This window comes from Notamacropus eugenii, chromosome 4 (genome assembly GCF_028372415.1).
Source record: "Notamacropus eugenii isolate mMacEug1 chromosome 4, mMacEug1.pri_v2, whole genome shotgun sequence".
NCBI classification, from domain to species: Eukaryota; Metazoa; Chordata; class Mammalia; order Diprotodontia; family Macropodidae; genus Notamacropus; species Notamacropus eugenii.
The window spans coordinates 168,780,279-168,797,974 of NC_092875.1; the positions used below are offsets into that span (position 1 = coordinate 168,780,279).

At 37.7% G+C, this 17,696-nt stretch overlaps 1 protein-coding gene across 1 annotated transcript in view; it reads left to right on the top strand.

The window, feature by feature from the left end:
* PSKH2 (protein serine kinase H2) overlaps positions 1-17,696 on the top strand; it is a 176,832-nt gene extending 159,136 nt beyond the window's left edge. The window contains exon 10 of the mRNA XM_072603651.1: positions 10,545-17,696. The gene's annotated coding sequence lies outside the window, so the exon portion shown is untranslated. The remainder of the gene's footprint in view (positions 1-10,544) is intronic.

The window sequence follows — 17,696 nt, forward strand, 5'->3', positions numbered from 1 at the left end:
TGTAGTTGACTGGAGGAGCAAAAAGTATTCTGTGATCCATTTCAACAGATGTTTCTACAGTGAAGAGTCTGTACTATATATCACCTATAACTTGTTAGAGCAGATGTTTTTTCACTGTTTGGTTTTCTGTCCTTCCATGTATTCCAGTTCTCTGTAACCAGTCACAACAGAATGTACTTCCTTTTATTTTGTGATTTTTTTTTTTTTATGAAAGAAGCCCTGTTGGGAAAATGTAGTTGAGTTTATACTCACCTCTCTCCCCCTCCCTCCCTCCTTCCTTCCTCTCTCTCTCTCTCTCTCTCTCTCTCTCTCTCTCTCTCTCTCTCTCTCTCTCTCTCTCTCTCTCTCTCCTCTTCTCTCCCTTTCCCTCTCCCTCCCTCTCCTTTTCTCCCTCTCCCTCCCTTCTCCTTCTAACCTCCCCCCACCCCAAAAAGGAGAAAGTATCGGTGAACTGTCCCTCTCCAGCATCTAAGCAGAAATCCCGTCCTGCTTCTTGCCATCAGGACAAGTCATTGTCTACCATACGTTTACTGTGCTGATCATTCTTACCTGTCATTTTTTTCTTTTTATTAATCTTTCCATTCCATTATACCCTCCATTAAACAAACAACAAAAAACTCTCATACATGACTGCATAGTTCAACAAGAAAAATTCTCATGTTGGCTGTATAATGTACATCTCTTTCTATATTTTAAGTTGATCACTTCTGTCAGGAGGTGAGTGGAATAATTCACTTCATTCTTTTGAACTTATGGCTTATCATAACATTGATCAGAGTTCTAAAGTTTTTCAAAGTTGTTTTTTGCAATAGTGTCATTATCAATGTATACACTGTCCTCCTAGTTCTATTCATTTTGCTCTGTATCTGTTCCTAGAACTCTTCCTGGTTTCCTCCAAAACTGTCCATTTCAGCATTTTTATGGCACAATAATATTCCACTGCATTCATATATTATAATTTCTTCAGTTATTCACCTTTTAGTTTTCATTTATTTTGCTACCATGAGAAGAGCTATTATAAATATTTTTGTACACGTAAGTCCTTTTCCTCTTTCTTTCATTTCTTTGGGGGGCATAAACTTAATAGTGGGTCAAAGGGTATAGACAATTTATTTTCCAGAATGACTGGACCAGTTCACAGTTCTATCAACAATGCAGTAGTGGACCTCTTTTTTGTAGTTCTAATTTGGGTTACTTTGTTCTTTTGTTATCTTTGCCAGGTTGATGACTATGAAGCAGAGCCTCAAAGATATTTTAATTTGCACTTTTCTGATTAGTCATTTGAGAATTTTTCCACAGGGCTGTTGATAGTTTAGATTTCCTCATTTGAAGACTTCCTATTTTTATTCTTTAACCATTTGTCAGCTGGAGACTGGCTCTATTATAAATTTGAATCAGTTTCTTCCATATATTGAATATGAGACCTTCAATAGAGAAACTTGTTGTAAAGTTTTCCCCTCTAGTAATATATCTTCCTTGTAATTTTAATTATGTACATTTTTTGTGCAAAAACTTTTGAATTGTATATAATCAAAATTGTCCATTTCATCTTGTGTGATTCTCTCTATTCCTTATTTAGTCATGAACTCTCCTACATGTAGGTCTGAAAAGTAATTTCTTCCTTGATTGTCTTATTCGTTTATAACATGATGTTTATGATGTCATGTATCTACTGGGAGTTTATTTTTCTTATCTTGGTTTATGGTGTGAAGTGCTCTTCTACAATTAATTTCTGCCAGATTACTGTCCAGTTTTTCCAGATGATTTTTTTAACAAACAGTGAACTCTTCCCTTGATAACTGATAATCTTTGAGTTTGTCAAACACTAGGCTATCGTGTTCGCTTCTATATTTTGATTACTTAATCTGTTCAATAGGTTGACCTGGAGTCAGGAAGATTTGAGTTCAAATTCCAGCCTTAGACACTCACTAGCTGTGTGACCCTGAGCAAGTCACTTGACCCTATTTGCCTCAGTTTCCTCATCTGCAAAATGAGCTGAAGAAGGAAATGGCAAACTACTTAACCACCAGCATGTTTGCCAAGAAAACCCCAACTAGGGCCATGAAGAGTTGAACACAACTGCAACAAATGAAAGACAAAATCATTTTAATGAATACTGCTTTGTAGCACAGTTTGAGATCTGGTACTGTTAAACTATCTTCTGTCCCACTTTTTCTTTCATTATTACTCTTCAGGTTCTTGATCTTTTATTACTCCATCTGAATTTCATTATTTTTTTCTATGTCTATTCTTTTGGTAGTTTAATTGGTATAGCACTGAATAAGTTAATTTAGGTAACAATATTTTTTTATTATATTTGTTCAACCTATCCATGAGGAGTTAATGTCCCTACAGTTATATGTCTGTACTTTTTTTTCTGCAAAAAGTATTTTTTAGATAGATTCATATGACTCTGGGTGAATATGGGTAGATATGTTTCCAAACATTTTCTAGCTTCCATAGTTATTTTGAATAACATTATCTTTCTAGATTTAATGCCACACTGGACCCCACCTAGAATGCCCCACAGTCACTGCCTCTGACTGGTTTCCTGTAGCCACAGGCTTCTGGTTTGGAGCGATGGTTCTGGTAGGCTTAGACTTCTAGGACTATTCTGGACCAACTCTAAAGTGGGGGTGCTCCCGCAGGGATGGACCTCAGGCTTTGGAACAGCTTTTGGCCTGCTCCAGCTTATCTATCCCAGGGTCTCTGCAGGGCTCTAGGGCTCCTTCTGGGGATTCCTGGTCTAAGTAAGGGAGCCTACAGGTGATTCTTCTTAATTGTTCTTAAAGTGGTGCATTTCTAAAACACACTGGTATGTTTGAGGGGAATTTGAGGTGCTCTAGTTAAGAAATAGAGCATTCTTCTTAATGTTAAGAACATTTGTAATTTTTTCACACTCTTCTTCTATCTACCATTGGCTGTTCTATTTGTTCCCTCGTTTTTTTTAATGTTCCAAATCATTTTCAGTTCAAAAACTAACCTTGGGGAGTAGAAGAATTGGTTTGGATTATAAACAATAAACTTACCCAGTGGTCAGAAACAGCCGCTAAGGATAAAGCCGTGGGGAAAACAATGAGCTACCTCTCTCTCCTTCTCTCTCTGCCTGATCTCTACCTCCCTCCCATCCTCCATGTACACACACACATGCACACACACACACACACACACGTCTAATGGTAGCCATCTCTAGGGTAGGAGGGGGAAGAAAAAAAAAAAGAAATTTACATGATGATTTTATTATATATTTAAAAGGAATAACAAGTACGTAACAGATTTGCAGCTTCATGTGCAATCACTTTCTTTTATTCTACTATATTATGGAAATGTTTATTTCATAAATTAAAAATAAATGAAAATTAGAAAAAGAGAAGAGGTAGAACCTCAGAGGGGAAGAAAGGACAGAAAATCATACAGCAACCCTTCTGACTGGGTCCACTATAAATTTATGTTAAATAACTTCAACTGGATCCCCTGGTTGCTAGGCAATCCTACTCTATCTCCCTTATCAACTATCCCAACTCTTCCAAACCTTCTCCCTCTATACTACTCATCATTTCCCATGGATTTACTTACCATTTATTTCTATGCTGATAATGATCAGATCTACCTATTCTGCCCCAGTCTCTCTGTTGACCTCTGGTCTCACAACTTTGACATTTCCAACTGCATATCCACTAGATATTTTGAATTCAATATGTCTAAAATGGAGCTTATTATCTTTTCCTTTAAACCCTCTCTACCCTCCTACCTCCCTGTTACCGTAGAGGGCAACACCATTCTCTTAGTTCCTCAGGCTTGTAACCTAGGTGTCACCCCTGCATTCCTCAATATCTTGTCATCCTCCTACCCCATTTCCAATCTGTTCTCAGGCCTGTCAATTTCACCTTTGCAACATTTCTCAAATAGGCTCCTTTTCTCCTTTGACACTGCCACCACTCTAGTGCAGGCCCTTATCATCTCATGTAGTGGGTCTATCTGTCTCAAGTCTCTCCTTACTCCAATCTGCCCTCCATTCAATCATTAAAGTGATTTTCCTAATTGGGGTCTGACCGTGTTACCTACCTACTCAGTAAACTCTTCTAGTTTCCTATTGCCTCCAGGATCAACTACAAAATGCTCTGGCACTCAAAGCCCTTCATAACCTGAACCTCTCCTGATTTTCCAGTCTTCTTACCCCTTATTCCTTGACACAACTTCTTTCATCCAGTGACACTGGACTCCTGTCTATTCCATAAATAAGGCACTCCATCTCTTAGCTCTGGGCATTTTCTCTGTCTTTCCCCTATACCTGTCACACTCGCCCTCCTCTGCTCCAACTACTGATCTCTCTGGATTCCTTTAAGTCCAAAATAAAATTGCTGCTTCTATAGGAAGCTCTCCCCAACTCCTCTTCGTTTCAGTACCTTCCCTCTATTAATTATCTCCTTTCTGTCCTTTAGTTTTTATTGCACTTGTTTGTATGTATTTGTTTGTGTGTGGTCTCCTCCATTCCATTGAAAACTGTCTTTCACCTCCTTTTGAATCCCCAGCACTTAGCATGGTACTGGCACATAGTATGTGGTTAATAAGTATTTATCTGTCTATCTATCTAGTTACATATATGTATATTTATATTATATGTTAATGCATGCTCTGAGGTCCTATAACCCACATAGGACTAGAAGGTTGGGTCCCCAAAATATGGATACCTGCTGCTCCCCTTTTAGGTTTCTAGACTTCTCCCTGGTATATTGGGGTTGTCTAATACAGTTACTCATGTACTCCCATATAGTGTGTCCTTCCCCCTGTCTCTCCAATATCATGTTACTAATTGATCTCCCCAATAACCATTAGCCAATTCATTTTTTTTCTTTTTTTTTGTTTTCCAGATCATTTTTATTTATTTATTTTTAGTTTTCAACATTCATTTCCACAAAACTTTGAGTTCCAAGTTTTCTCCCCATCTCTTCCCTACCCCCACCCCCATAATGCCTTACATTCTGATTACCCCTTCCCTCAATATGTCCTCCCTTCTATCACACCCCTCCCTTCCCTTATCCCCATCTGCTCTGTTTTCTTGTAGGGCAAGATAGATTTCTATACCCCATTACCTATATTTCTTATTTCCCAGTTGCATGCAAAAACATTTCTCAATATTCATTCCTAAAACTCTGAGTTCCAACTTCTCTCCCTTCCTCCCTCCCCACCCATCCCCACTGAGAAGGTAAGCAATTCAATCAAGGCTATATATGGAGTCAATTAATTTCTATAAAATGGTATTTACTGAGAAGTTATATCAATAGCAGGAACCATTGGTAAGGTGGTAGCACATCACTTTCTGGGGATGGGAAAGAGTAAGATGTTTTGGTGTGGGAGAATTCAGAGAGGGTCATGAGCCAAAATAGACTTGTGGAACTATCCACAATAAAATACTTAGAAAGCTTAAATATCACCTAGTCCTTGACTAGGTAGATTTATTTTTATTATACTCCTAGTTACTTTACTTTGGTGCATGAATTTGAGATTCATATATATTCTGCCCTCTGATAAATAAACCATGGAAAATACATTAATGTGATTTTGAATAGTGACAGCTGACATAAGAGAAAGAGGGAAGTAGTTAATAATATTGGGGCACCCATGAATGGAAAGTGTGGTGGTAGCAGCAGCAGCAGCAGAAGGAAGAGAAATAATTAGGAACTAGGTGAAGCAGATCTGAAGCAAGCCACCTCGTAGACCCAACAAGGCTCAGGAGGCTTAATAATCCATATGGGTTTAGAAAATAGCACATAGAGAGAATCACAGGAGCCAAAAGCAAAGTCCACTGCATCAGTTCCAAAAGGGGAAGCTCTGTAAATTGAGGGATAGGGAGGAGGTGGAAGGCAAAGGCTATGGCCAAATTCTTTACATTCCTCACCTCAGACAAAATTTAGCTACTTCTGCAAAATGAACTAATGAAACCATGAAGCCTCTCTAGGTGGTTCCGCCCAGCTCCATCTTGGACTTTATGTATTTTCTTTCCAAGTCCCTGGGTCAGAGCTAAAGAAGAGGAATGTCTTAGAATTTTTTTTTAAACAAAGTTAAGTAAAAATTTATAAAAGACTCTTTCCCCCTTGTAAAGAGAGAGGGTTGCATATTATAGCTTCTAATTTACAATGACTAATCCTCTAATAGTTGTCCATATTGTCTTTTGCTTTTGGAATGTGTTTTAAAGCACCTTACAAAGCACAGAATTGATTCTGGTAGTTGGTAGCAAACAAATTCCAGTCTGGAGCAGTCTGTACTAGGCATGTCCAATACAAAATGGTAATGCATCTTCAACACTAGAGGGAGTCACATGTCAACATTTTGACCACTTGCAAGACCAAAAGATTCAACATTAGCTGGATAACAGGTTTAGAATGATTATTACACAAAAGATGTAACTCCTGAGACATATTTTTTCAAGTCTTTTCAAGATCCTTATATGTCCATATTAAAAAAAACAAATTGATTTGAGAACTAAATTCTTGAACAGTAGGTTTTCATTTTGGATGAGATTTCCTTCTATTCACAATTTTTCCCAGTTTATTTCTCTAATTTTTTAAAACTCCAAACAAAAGATTGAGTGCCCATAGATTTCTTTTCTGTATAGTGGAATATTATGAGAGCAGATAGGAAAGTATTATTTAAGAGAATCAAAGCTACAACTTCAGACTTAGTAGTAGGGTTCAGGGAGAGTTTTTTTAAATTATTTATTTTTAGTTTTCAACACTCACTTTTCAAGATTTTCAGTTGACTGCTTTGATTACTACACTGACTACTGTGTACCCAACCTATGCTACTGATCCACCACTTTATTTCTTAGGTAGTACCAAGTTCAGGGATAGTTTTAGGGAAAGTACTGGGCTTAGTAGATAAGGATGATTTAAGATTAAACATAGAGAAGTTTAGGATTAGTCATGGGAGTGATAGTTTTAATAGCATCAAATTTTAATTTTTTATTATTTTCTAAATTAATTTAATTGTTTAATTCAGATTTGAAAGTGGCTCTTGACTAATGACATCAGATGATGAAGAAGAGATTGGCCTAGAAAATTATACAGTGAACTTTGTGTTTGCTCTAGATTTTAGATGCCACTCTTAAAGTTCTGTAAGCAGCATGAAGATCTATTAAAGTCTGTCCGAAAATCCCAGATGGAAGCTTATTTTTATTTGTATAGGGAGCTAGAAAATACTTAAAGTATCAACAAGGATTGTACCATTTTAAAACCATGGATGTACCAAATTTAGTAATCCCTACAATACCAGTTCTTATTAAGGAGCTTTACTCTGCAAGGTTTCATATAACTCCATCTATGATAATAGAACATGTTCTGTCTTCTTCCATTCCTCTTGGAGTAACAAAGGGTCAGCAGTAAGGAGCCATTGTTTCAGTACACACTGAGAAAACAGAAAGTTTATTAAGAGGTCTATTTAAAAAAGCAATCTGAATAAGCCCTATTAGGGATAGCCCAGGCCAAGAGATGTGCAAATAGTAAAGAAACAAACCTGAATAGAAACTAACTTGGCATAGAATGAGTCTCTCAGCAAGCATAAGGACCTAATAAAAGGAATGATGAATCTACTGATCTGGATGCTCCTCCGATACTTTTCACTGAGGTAGCAGAAATGCCATTAAACAGGGAAACTGGTAATGAAACTTTGAACAACAGAGTATCACCAAATAATAAATAATCACTTTTACCAGGTTTTCAAAAAGGATGGATTACAAATTTTAACAAGTACAAAAATAGAGTAGACTTTCAGGTGAGAATTACAAATTCCATCAAAAAAACACATGAGAATTTTAAGTGCAATGGTATTTGGAAGAATTTTAATAATGTCTACAATACCAAATCCTAAAAATCCTACAGATTCAGAGACTGTTTAGGACTAACTATACTCAAATTTTCCTCAGTATAGTCAGTGAAGTTTCTCTTTTATCGGATCCCAATATCAATTTTGTATTTTAAAGATGTAGTTGGTCCTAACACCAGTTTCTTCGTAGTTTACTCCGACTGGTACCTAACTTTAATACTCTGGCTGATGTGAAAAAACCATTTCTGGGCTCCTTTATGCATCCTGAGGCTTGGACTCATTGAGACACTGTAAGAATGAATCTCCCAGACTATATAGCATTATGTACTGGACACTACAAGGGATTGTTCTAAAGGGAACATATTTTAGTAACTACTTTTTATCATTTTGCACAAATGAAATTGTCCCAAAGGAGTGACAAATTTCTAATGACATTTTAATCTACAAGAAAGGTGATAAGAATCTTTCTTCCATCTAGAGACCCATATCCTATATAACACCATGGTTGAGATCAATGCCTCAGTTTTATCAAAAAGGTTAAGAGACTAGAGCACTAGCCATGAATACATTAGCAGGGTCAAAAGAGTTTCAACATCAATCAATTTATCCTGTGAATATAATTTCTCACTGCAATCTATCACAGAAGAGGTTAAAACATAAGGATGTGTGGGGTGGCCTAGTGGAAACTGACAAATGCATTTAGCTCAGTGCCATAATGTTGACATCAAAGTAGACTGGCTTGCATTATGAGGGCGTTAATGTTATACAAAGACTATCAGAGTAGAAAGACGTCTTTTCATTTCAAGGATAGTTTTTCCTTTGAATCTCCTTATTTATACAGGGGTAAGACAATGTTGTCTTCTTTCTCCTTTACTTTTTAATTTAACTCTGGAACTGGTAATCTATGTTTGGGTGATGAACTATACAACAGGAAAACCAGTGTCCCCTTGTATATATATGGATAGTCTCTGCCATAGTGGCTGGCTGACACTTCAGACTCTCTTTTTAAGAAGCTGGACAACAGGAGCAAAGTTGCCACATGGACAACACTGAATCTTTTGGGGACAAACTGTGTATCATTATTGATCGACAGCCTCAAAGAGGCTATTCCTTACTATACATGAAATCGTTTGAATCCAACAGATAGACTGAATCTAGGAATCTGGCAAAAATTAGACATAGGAACACTTCTATCTTGTCCCTTTTCTCCTCTCATTTTAAGCATGGTATAGTCCTCAAGACTACCTTTAATCTCTTGATTGAACAATTAAAAAGAACGGCAAGAGATGGTTCTACATTCTTTAAAGAGACAGCAATGAGCTACATAAAAAGGAATGACTTTGCTGCCCCTGTTGGACATGTGATTCATGGGATGAAGTTACTTGCCTCAGGATCTGAGTCAGTTTTCTCATTTCCTTAGAGATATGGTGAGGAAAAGCATTCAGCTTGCCTCTTGGTCAGAGGACCTTGCCACTTACTTGAAAGGGACTATAGAGGAGGAATTTGTCAATGAGAATGCATTCAAATCAAACAGCTGGTCCTAATTATAGGTAGTGATTGTCCACAAAGATTCCAATCAAGTGGAAGATGGCCATCAGCTTTGTTGTTGTTGTTTTTTTAATTCAATGCCTTTACAATTGCCCCTTTGGCCCAGTAGGAGTGGAGAGAATTTTATTTAAAAACAAGCACAGACAATTTTAAAAGCAATTACTAGTCAACAAACTGGATCAGAGTACGGTGTATTCCATCATTAGACTCAATTTTTTTTTTTATGAGGGACGGATCCCTTTCCCAGTTTTCAGATTGTATTCCTATCCATAGAGCCAAGTTAGAATATGTCCCATTGAGTGGGGTCAGAACATTTGTCTCTGGAGATAAGTGCTATTATTGCTACAGGGTCACTAAATGAAACATTTCCCCCATCTCCTCTGCAACCATTATTTGAGCAAGGTTATTATCTTAGATCAGAAAACACCAAGATTTCATGGGACCTGACTGTTTCAAGTTTAGAGGAGGCATTTCAACCAGCTGTAGTAATTCTCCATCACATAGGCATTGTGTTTTTTGAGAACAGATACTTAGCTTCCACAACAGCCTGAGCTGGAAAAATTGCAGGATATCCAACAGTTGCCAGCATCTGGCCCAGGAAGGCTATAGAGTACATAGTAACACAATGATTGCAGAGGCTCTGCAAGGCTGGGACCTGGGCAATGGCTTTATTATCTAAATTGAAAATCGGTGAGAAGTATGGAAATCTCATGAGAAAACTAATATAGATTCAAATGGGAAAAGCAAAGACATAATACATCCCATACAGTTTTTGGTGTGAGACAGTGCACAGAATGAATACAAATTAAGGATGATGAGTCTCTTTTCTTTTCTCTCTCTCTCTGTCTTTCTCTCTTTCTCTTTCTCTCTCTTGCCACTGTCAAGGCATACCAAACATAGCTGTACTTAACAGACTCAGTCCTGGAGGAAGAAGGAGCTCTCTCTCTCTCTCCCTCTCTCTCCTATTTTAGCAGGGTATAATTATTTTGATCTTTTAAAAATTTTATCTGACAAGTAACTGTTTTTCTTGTACAGAATTGTTGAAAGTATAATTGCGCTGGGCTGTTGTTTTTATAAATGAACTCTAGGACATGACAACTTTTCTCAGACAATCTTAGCACACTTCTACAACATTACTGTAACTAAACAAAGACTAATGCTGTCTTGCCCTTAAGGTGATGTACATGGATCACAGGTCAGATGAGAGAATAAAAGAAATCTACCTATTACATTTCACCACAGCTCCTTGGAAGATGTACAATTGAGATGGGACACCTAGGTGGTGCAGTGGATAGAGCACCAGTGCATGACTCAGGAGGACCTGAGTTCAAATCGCACCTCAGACACTTGACACTTACTAGCTGTGTGATCTTGGGCAAATCACTTAACTCCAGCTGCCTCATCCTGGGTCATCTCCAGTCATCCTGAGGAATATCTGGTCACTGGATTCAGATGGCTGTGGAGGAGAAGTGAGGCTGGTGACCTGCACAGCCCTCCCTCACTCAAAACAAAGTCAAGTGCAAGTCATATCATCATTTCTCTGATGGCATGGTCTTCTTCGGCAACAGATGAACACCCAATTGAGATACTCAAGGTTTATTTGAAGGAAACCAGACCCTTCACACAGGGTTATAATAGAATTTGAAAGTAATATTTGGCGTATTACCAAAGGTTCTGGACATCAGTAAAGTAAAAACATAAGACTTAAATGTCTAATGGTTTCTCTGACTGTAGGGTTGTGTGCTTCTAGTCCCCAAAGTGTTAAAATAGTCCCTGGTTAATATTAACTTCTCTAAGGGAATAAAAAGAACAAATATCAGCTGAAGGTCACTAGAAAGCTGAGACATCTAGCCAGGAGCAGTTTTGTAGAAGAAACCAGCTTCTGGAGCAGCCGTTGCAAAAGGCAACTTGCAGACCTATAGGCAGTTCTGCTGGGAAGTAAGTAGCAGTGGAAGCAGAGATTGTTTCCAGCAGAGATGTTGATTTTAGGACAGCTGCTGGTCTGGATGAGTGATTCAGCTGAATGTTTTTGTAGAACATCTGTCTATTAATGGGTAAGCTTTGCCCATACTATCTGCAAATTCAGGCACAGGCAACCCTGAACTTTCGCCCTTCACTTTTGTCAGGTCTATGCTAAGTATTAGCAATCAGTTGCTAACGGGAATCTCATCGGAGGGAGACAATAGGAAAAAGTCAGTGATTATGGGACAGAAAAGACCAGGATTCAGAAATGAAGGGAAAAGAAAACAAACACATACTGCTAAGTGGTTCATTTTACCTTCTCTATAATCTATGACATCAATATGGCAGGAGAGGAAAGAGTAGATGGCCTTTTGAGGATAAGAGCTGTTGTTAGAAGAAATTTACCGAAAGGAAAAGAGTTGACCTGTTCAGGAAGCTATCTACCAATTTACTTGAGATCAGTCCAAGAGACATTTTACCTGATCTAAGTCACTGGAAAAGCCCTGAGTCTGACTTTCACACTAATAGAAAAACTAGATATTAGAAGCACTTAGAGACAAGAGCACCAGAAGTGTGGACTAATTGATTAAGGACTAAAAAGATACTGTTCAACTACTTTAGGAAAAAAAGCAGTGAATAGGAAAGATAATTCTGATTTTCTTGAGAGGTACTATGCTGTATTATAAGTCTGAATAAAAGTGACAGACACATTTTGATGTTTGGACACAGGTGGAACAGAAGTTGAGAAGTTAAAATGAATCACCTGAAAATTGTAAATATAAGGACTAAAATAAGCCTTATAGCTCATGTGACAAAGGTCAGTTACATACTATAGATGATACTTAAAGTACCATTTGCATGTAACATTCACTTAGTGACTGTTTCCAGTAAGGAGGACAGAGATGGAAAAAAATCTTTGCAAAGAGAAGGATGTGTAAACTAGTCGATTCACTTTAAAACTACTTTAGGGGAAGATGGCAGAGTAGGTCAGAACACTTGAGGCTCTCCAGTTTTCCTCCACACACAAAAAAGGAGAACATTGCCTCACAGCGAATGTGGAGCAGCAGAGATAAACAAAAGCTGGAGTAAAGCAGTAATCCTCCCAAAATAACTTGAGAAAATTCCAGGAAAGACTTGACCTCCAGGAGATTGAGCCTGAATGAAGTGTAAACACCTCCAGGTCAACTCCAAGGAATTAACATACAAGTCCTGGGGGCACCTGGGTGGCAAACAATCTCAGTCTCAGGAACTTTCACTTCTGGGACTGGACTGTTGAGTAGGAGAAGATTGAAGAACCTGCCACTGTCAAGGCATACCAAACATAGCTGTACTTAACAGACTCAGTCCTGGAGGAAGAAGGAGCTAGCCAATGCCTGGTGAGTGTGGTAGCAGAGGGGTTGGGACCCTGCCTATTGTGGGAACTCACAGGATAGCAAAGTGTCTGATTTCAGTTCCTAGGCAGAGAGGACAGTTGAAGTCTGTAGACATCAGAGGGACAACAGGAAGCAAGTATTTTGGGGACAGCATGGTTGGGGTGCCCCTAATTGTGGCTTCAAGGTGGACAAGAGGACCCTGGGACAAATCTCGGAAAGTAATAGTATGAAGGACCTGAGGCCTGGAGCCATCATTCCCCACACCTCAGGACTAGAACTTGATAATAATAAGCTGCTAAAAACAAAATAAAATCAAAATGAATGAGTAAGCAAAGGAGAAAAGAACCAACCATAGATAGCTACTATGCAGATAGAGAACATCTGAGATCACATTCAGAGAAAGAGAGTGCAGTTAAGAAGAGCTATTCTTTTTACAATGAAAAACATCAAATGGTCACAAGCCCAAAAAAAGTTCTTGGAAGAACTTAAAAAGGACTTTAAAAATCAAAAAGGGAGTGAGGAAAAAATAGGAAAGAAAATAAGAGCACTCTAAGAAAATCATGAAAAGAAAGTCAACTCATTAGAAATAGAGAATCAAAAACTTAAGGAAGAAAATAATTCCTTGAAAACTAGAACTGGGCAAGGGGAAGTTAATGATGTTATAAGACACCAAGAAATAATAAAACAAAATCAAAAGAATGAAAAAAATAGGAGAGAATGTGAAATATCTCAGTAGTAAAACAACTGATCTGGAAAACAGATTGAGGAAAGACATTATAAGAATTGTAGGACTACCTGAAAATTATGATGAAAAAAGAATCTCAATACAATATTACAAGACATTGTTAAGGAAAATTGCCCTGAAGTTCTAGAACAAGAAGATAAAACAGAAATATAAAAAAAAAATCTACCAATCACCACCTATTTGCTCCTTTCCCCTTTCTTAAATGGCACTCATAATAGCACTGATCTCCTGGGGTTGTGGCGAAAATCAAATGAAATAATGTTTATAAAGCATATAATGTTCAGCACGTAAGTGCCTGGCAGTTAATAAATGCTTATTTTTTTCCTTCTTTCTCTGCATGAGATATATCTGACTGTGAGTATAGCAGGATACTACCACAGGAGAATCAAGCAGCTAGATGAGCTCCCAAGCAAAATTGTATACCCAGGCCATGGAGTTTCTGAGTCTCCATTGTTTCATTTTTTCCTTTGACCTCAGAATATTTGCACTGAATGCACTATTGTGGCATTTCTTATATCCTTTGGTAAGCTAGGCTTGTGGCTGGGTCAGAGACAGCCTGATAAGAGGGCATGTCTGATAATGAACTTCAGCAAATTCTGACTGAAGTAGGTCATCTAATACTTTTTGTGTTACCTGTAGGAAATTCTCAAACAAAAGATTCATTAGCTTTTTGTGAGAGGGGTTCCATTGGGATAATGCTAGATCCATGTGGGTGCTGGTTCAGGGCCTAAGTCCAAAGGTTTATTCACCCTAAGCATAATTATCTGATGGATATTACAGATCTAGTCTACAGTAAATTAGAGGAAAATCTAATCAATTTGGATTCTACTGGTAACCTAAACCTACCCGGGAGGAAGAGTGGCCCCTCACACCCTATGTGAAGTGTTCCTCACCCTCTTCATGGGAGGCCTTAATTTCCAGGGAAACAGAAGGTAATTTATGTGCCATATACCCTTGTGCAACACCATGTCTTCTAGAAGAACTTGTGCATCTTTGGGATATGGGTTGCCACACAGATATTGACATCTTCTTAGATCAAAAGCCCAACTGATGGGCTGCTCCATCTGTGACTAACAAGTATGTCCCCCCAAGCATAAATATTATAAAGACCAATTTTACTATAATAACTCTTCAGTGAGACCCAGAGGGTCATTAATGACCTTTAAACTTTTAGCATTAGAAGACTATTTGCCCAACTTCAGACAAGAAATCAATCAGCAGATCTGTTTCTTCTGAGGGTTAAGTTGGAGTGAAGTATTTCATAGGGAAATCAAGTGAATTATAATAACCACTTCCGAATCCATAATGATCCTGGGAGGCAGAGAAGATAGATTTCACCAATGAGTTATCACTTCTCCAAGGGAAAAGCACTTCACTGGTAGTTCTGAATGTCCTCACAAGAAAGGCTCACCTCATTCCCTACCTTGGCTCTTTTAAGGTCACTATGACATGGTCTATTTTATTCCCAAACTAGCAAATGACCCTATTGTTTTGGACTTCAGTTCTGCCCCAAACCTCGACCTCTGACAGAATATATTGCCTGAAAAATCTTTCCTGCTCTTCCAACGTGAAAAGATTCAGTCAGCACTAATCTTAATACCTGCCTGAACTAGAACAAGACGATAATAGATGCCATTTTCAGAGTAATATGGGAATTGTTCCAGGGGAGAATGACTAAAGTTAGAGCCCAAGTAATTGCAGAATTTATACTACTAGTATGACCAGTAGAAATGTCAGCAGACTTGAGAAAAATTATTAAATTTGAGAAATTGCCAAGGGCTTAGAGTTTTGTTAGAAAACTAAAGATTTAAGAGACAAAGGAGTTTCTATATTTGGATTATCATATGGAACCATCATACTGAGTGAGTGAGTGATGCTTAGCACCTACCTACAATGTATCTTCTTAATGACTAAAAAATCATTTTAAACAAAATACACCTCTTTGGTCTTAGACTTCTCACATCCATTTCTATTATTTTCTAATCCTTCTTTTTCAACCAGAACCACTATATATTCACAGGGGTTCCTATTTATTCTCTAGGGAAAAGACAGCTTGAGTAGAGTTGGGAGGAAAAAAATGCTAATGGAGCAAGATACAAAAGTATGAAAAAAACCCCAAATGAAAACAACAATCTGGATTGGCCTCGTTACCAATAACAAACAAACAAACTGTCCTGCTATGTTCAGAGTTTTGGCAGCAACCTCAGTAGACTGGAAATTAGGTTAGCTATTAATCTACATCAAGGAGTAAGGAAGAATTTAAATAGGAGAATCCAATAGAAATAGTTGGCTGTCTTAGGAAGGGGGTTTCCTGACTTGGAAATCTTTTATCTCATTCAAGGCTAAGCCAGAAGCTCAAGTTCTTTTGAAGTTGGTGGGACTCAAATGATTCTCAGCCTCCCATGACTATTAGAAAATAAACTGATTACCTAATTTGTGACTATATACTGGTGGAAGCCAATGCAAAGGCCATCAGTTGAATCACATGATCTGCTGAGAGGGAATCTATCCATTTAGTTGACTGAGTGACCAAGACACCTGTCACTTAACATCAGTCCTACAATCATTCACTTAGGACAATATAAGATTAAGGAGGGAAGCTTGTGTATGTGTACTAGTCAAAAAATAAACTGTTGTCTGGGGGGTGAGTCCTTTACCAGCCAAACACTCATATCCAAGAGTAGAGAACTTTTTTTTTCTTCCTTTCTATCTTCTCTCTTCATGAAAGGGGCCATGTCCTGGCTACTTCTTAAACAGGCCTATTCAATGAATGGACTTTGCCTCACCCTAATTGAGTACCTGCAAAGATCTTGGCCTTAAGGGCCCAAAGTCTCCCAGTGCATCCTGGTCATCTCCAGTCATCCTGAGGAATATCTGGTCACTGGATCCAGATGGCTCTGGAGGATAAGTGAGGCTGGTGACCTCACAGCCCTCCCTCACTCAAAACAAAGTCAAGTGCAAGTCATGTCATCATTTCTCTGATGGCATAGTCTTCTTTGGCAACAAAGGACTAACACAACAACACAATCTTCCCCCAACAGCTGCTCAAAAATATCTTTGTCCTGTGTCTTGTCTAGCATTGTTTGTAGATTCTACTCCTTGGAAGATTTCTAAGGGGAGTAAATAAGCAGCCATAAAAACTGCTATAAAAATCTATTGCAAGAGAGTTTAGCATTCTAGGGAAGATTAATGAAGGTTCATATATGAAACAATTCTCCCTGCTCTCTGTAATCAGATGGTATATTCTTTATCCCAGGAGGCAGGGACTTTTCTCACTTCAGACTTTCAGCAGGGAAATAAGATTTTAAAAATCTGCAAGATAGTTCTCTCTGTCATTTCAGCCTCAGCCAGGTTGGGGTTACAGAGACAAAGTCAGACAAGCAAAGAAAAATTTTTCCTGGTTTGTAGAAAATTGTTGCATTATAAACTAACTAGAGATAAAATTTATAACTGAAATGGCTGTGAATTTCCAAATTATGGTTGGGAGACTTTTATAAATGCTAAGATTTTTGAAGAAGGAAAACATGAAAATGCACCATAAATCTTTGAAATGGGGCTAGCTTAAAGCAGTAGGTTCTACAATCTAAAGTGCTGAAAGCATAGCGATCCGGGGAAATAGCGATTTTGAATGATACCATCTGTAATTGTAAATTCAAAATTGATTAAGTTTGTCCCCAAACTAATAATAATGGTGTCCCATTGAAAGTGAGATGTGTTCTTCTATTAAGATAATTGCAATGATTGACCCTCTATAGGCAGATCAAAGTTAATGGAAAATACATTTAATATGTGACATTAAGGTGATAGATGTAGAAATTGTATGAATAAGAATTAAAAAGGTAAATACTCTACACTGGTCTTTCCCATGTAGTTCATATCAAATGCCAAACTGATGGATGGACAAAGTGATTTACTATATAAGAAGATACATCCAAACTAATTGTGATATTATGTGGCTGGAAAAATGTTTGTGATATGATTTAAAAGTTCAGAATATTTTTGGTACTATTGCTGATCTTCTAAGTTTTCTTGTATTATGATTTTTTGGGAAATCTTTGTAAATAAGAAAAGCTGTTAGTTTGAAAATTGGTATCCAGAAAGTGATACAACTGTATCATTGAAAAATTAACTCACTTTGGATGGAGACTATTATGGTTAAAAAAAGTGTCAATTCAGTTGGGTATATTTTGTTTAAAATGAATAATATGAATTTTTAAATTTTAATTAAAATTGAAATTTGATTTTAA